The following is a 4303-nucleotide window of genomic DNA, read 5'->3' as shown; positions in this document are numbered from 1 at the left end:
AAACAAGCCCAAAATAAGCGACTTTTTCTACGGAGCCCCCTCTAAGATCCTGGAAAGAGAAAAATAAATAAAACTGTGTGCACGGTTTTACAATCTATGTGGACAGATTGGTAAACTGTACACACGGTGGGCTAGAGTTTATTTATTTCTTCCCCTGAGCTTCAGGACAATGAACACATGAGGGAGTTAAACCACCTTTTAACATTAGAAAACTGATGGGATTTGAAATATAGACACTTTTTCACAGTGATTTTGAGTTGTTCCCCACGACGGATTGAATCCATTCTTTTCCTCCTTTCTCTTTCTCCCAGTCTTTGTTATATTTCTTCCCGTATTTCGCCCACTTCATCCCGGGCATACAGTCCACTCACCATCAGTCGCTACTCGCGCATTTTCCTAACCAGAAAAAAACAGATTGCCCTGCTCTGCCTCTGATTGGTTGGTACTCGTTTCCATCTGGGTCAGAGCCAATTAGAAGAAGGAAGTGGGCGGGACATAACGCTGCTGTCTATAGTGTTTATGGGGAAAGGGGCGGGATCGAGCGAACCGGCAAGGACAAGCTGGGAACACGCCCAAATAAGCAACTACACTTTAGTGACAAGCCCAAAAAAACCGCAACCCGCGACAACCAATATTTGAAAGCGACTTTACAAAAAAACAAGCCCAAAGTCGCTTAGAATAAGCGGACTTGGCAACACTGAAACTGATGAGCAGCGGGAAGAGTAGAGTAGCCAAATCCAGGAAATGAGCTCTGCCCCCAAAACCAAACTGTTAGATGGAGGAGAACAGGTAGGCCCACTCCACCCTATCAAAAGCCTTCTTTGCATCAAGAGTTATAACAACCTCCGGTTGTGAATGCAGGGTGTGAATGATGCTGAAAAGTCTTCTGACATTAGCAAATGAATGCCTCTCCCTTATAAATCCTGTCTGGTCTTCCGATATAACTGAGGGCATGACCGAATCCATTTGCAGGCCAGAGTCTCTGCGAGTAAATGACCATCTATGGATAAGAGCGAGATTGGGCGATACGACGTACAATTCAAGGGACCTTTACCTGTTTTATAAATCAAAGAAATAGAAGCCTGCATGAGTGGTTGAACATTTCTAAATAAAAAATGGGGCCAGTTGATCTGAGAATTTCTTATCAAATTCAATTAAACAACTGCATTGCCTATTTAATTTCTGAAAGCTGCAAGGGGGCGTTTAGCATCTCATATTTTGGGCAGGGCCAATTTGTTTTCATCATAAGAACATTCTGACTTATATAACTGGGATTAGAACGTCCTCCTTCCTTAACTGTTTAGTCTGTTATTTGTGTAATTTGATTTGAGGCCATCTTGGCCTTCAGTTGGTGGGCCAGGAGGCAACTGGCTTCATCCCCATGCTCATACATATATCCTCGTGCATGAAGGAGGTTTTGTTCAGCTTCCGTTGTCTATAGGAGGTCAAGCTCATTATGAAGTACCATCCTCTTTATGTAAGTCAGGTGATTGGATGGTTGAGAGTGAGTTGTCCAATCTGTGATAGAGTTTTGTAGTTCTACTCGTCGAGTCTTACCTATTTGCATAAGATGTGAATGACATGATTTTTCCTCTAACAAAAAGGTTTCCCAGAGAAGGGAAGGTGAAGTCTCATCGTTCGGATTGGTGTTTAGGAAAAGTTTAATAATCTCTTGTAAATACTTGCAAAAGTCTGCCTAAGCTAACAAAAGAAGATTCAGGCACTGAAATTTCAATCCTTTTGGTTTATGCTCAAAATTAAGGTCCAGAATAACTGTTGAGTGGTCCAATATCGTTATCGGTGAGTACTGGTTGGAGGAAATATAAGGTAATCTATGTGCGAGTATGTACTGTGCTCATGGGAGAAACAGGAGTATTGTCTGGTAGAAGGGTATGAGAGCCACCAGGGGTCAACATAGTAGGGCTGCTCAATCATGCAAAAAATAATAATCACAATTATCTTGGTCAATATTTAAATCACGACTATTCAACACGATTACTCAATCTTTGGATATAATGGATATAGTCCAGTGTATAATCTTTTAGTGTCCTTTATCTCACAGAAAGAGTCTTTGGAGCAGAATAAAATCTGTTTTACTACTGTTCAGCTTTACAGATATCATACATAACATTACACAGCTAAAGAACATTTCCTTACATAACACAATGTGCATTACACATCACATTTTCACTTGCTATGAGCACTACTAGCCTACAGTCATTACTAAATGTGCCAAAATATGAACAATAATTTACTAGCTACCTAAGGAAAAATACAGCACATATAGGTGGTACCTTTGAATAATGTTATGTGAAACAGGTCATTTAACGTCCCTGCTCATTTTTTTTATACAGTTTAACAACTAAACTAAATGCTGGGGGAACATTACCATGTTTTTTCATGTTGGTTTTGAGCAGTAGGCCTATACACCCCCACTAAGCTGGAAACAGTAAGGGAATACAACGTGTCGGGGGAAAACAACGTCTACTGCAGTGGGGTGGCAGAGGAAGAGGAACTGCAGGGTTAGCTAACGTTAACGGTTCCCAGAGAAAGTTGGTTTGGCCTTTTTTGCTCACCAATCGCTGCTGTGGCTGCCCTCCTTCTGACATCTTTACTTTAAATTCCAACAGATGAAATGCACACGACTTGCCTTCCTGACTGTATAGGCTGAGAGAGTTTATGGTTTCGGGAGGGGTGGATGTGTCCGTGCAGATGTGCGCGTCCGCATAATTCAGAACACAAGACAAATAAGAGTGTTCTTGCAAAACAGATCATGTCAAAACAATAATTTGTTTTCTAATATTTTGGTGATTGTTGGGAGCCAAAATCGAAATTGAAATCAAAATTCAATTAATTGCACAGCCCCACAACATAGCCATACCGGTCCATGAAGACAGAGAGTCCCTGCCATTTTTGAGTGCGGGACAAGTTTTATATTAGATCTGTCTTGTACTAAATCCAAGACACAGTTTATGTCCCCTCCTAGCACCAGTAAGTGATAATCTAAGTTTTGAATAGAAGACAAGACAATTTCATGAAAGAATCATCGTCCCACTTGGGGTGCAAACAGATGCTAACCAAATTGTTTTTGGTAAAATGTGCCAAAGACAATGACATACTGGTGATTCAAATCTGTAATTACACACAGTAAATTCAGCAGTGTTGATTTAACACTAAAAGAGAAAATTTGAACACTGGGCCGGATAACTTATGGTCCCCAACTACACAGAGTTAAAGTAACACTGACAAAGGAGTTGAATTTTTATAGTTAATTTAACTCTGGTAACACTATACCAAAATATTTAACATTGAATATTGTTAATTAAGTTTTACACTAAAACGGATACAACACCCTTAGTGTTATTTTCATTTTACACTAACAGTTTTTAAGTGTCAAACAGAATTAAATCTTCAACTTTACTCTTCACAAGTGTTAAACCTACTTAACACTAAGTGTTCATTAAGCATTTACTCCAGACACAGTGTAAGTGCTAGTGTTGAAATCGGTTTACTCTTCACTTATTGTGTAGTGTTATTCTTACCTAACTCCTGGACTTTAAACATAAAACCAATTTTGTCTTTTACAATTTTCTACTTTAATGTCTTGCTAAAGCTTACAAGTAAAAATGTTTCTAGAGGTTTTAAAAAAAAACACCATTATATCCATGTCTTAACAATTATTTATTAAACATGAATACAAATACAATTTAACAAACAAGAACATGTTCATACAGAATATAAATAACTAGTGGGGCAGATAAATTGTTCACAAGTTGATACAAGCACCAAATTTGGTGTGGTTAGCTCTCTGGGGTTAAGAATTTGAAAAATAACGTTAGCCACTTCAAAATGGCCGCCATTTTGGAAAACACGTATCTTGCCACATAATTTTATTCATGGAATTTATTTCAGGGTTTTTGCCTTTTGAATCCAATGTTTTTGACTATGAGGATGTCACATACAAATCTCTTTTGTGTTTTGAGAGTCTTCTTTTGGTATTTAGAGAAAATAATGTGAAAAAAACATAATTCCAAGAAAAAATGTATTATGAAGAATGCCAAAGTAACAGGAGGTTTTATGTTATTTACGTTTTTTGAAGACAATTATTGTAGTTATGTTCATGTTCACTGCATTTCTGCGTGTGATTGTATTTACAGTATGTTCATTTAGTCAAACATAGTCCTGGCACTTATAGCTGCACAGTGCTGTACAGGTAAGACCAAAGTGATGGCATTTACAGTTTGGGCACCGCAGGTAATTTTTTTAATTAATGTCCATAAAGAAGCCAAGAAAAGATGGAAAA

The sequence above is a fragment of the Etheostoma spectabile genome, unplaced genomic scaffold, assembly GCF_008692095.1.
Source record: "Etheostoma spectabile isolate EspeVRDwgs_2016 unplaced genomic scaffold, UIUC_Espe_1.0 scaffold420, whole genome shotgun sequence".
NCBI lineage: Eukaryota > Metazoa > Chordata > Actinopteri > Perciformes > Percidae > Etheostoma > Etheostoma spectabile.
The sequence above is the reverse complement of the archived record's forward strand: the minus strand, read 5'-3'. Positions refer to the sequence as shown.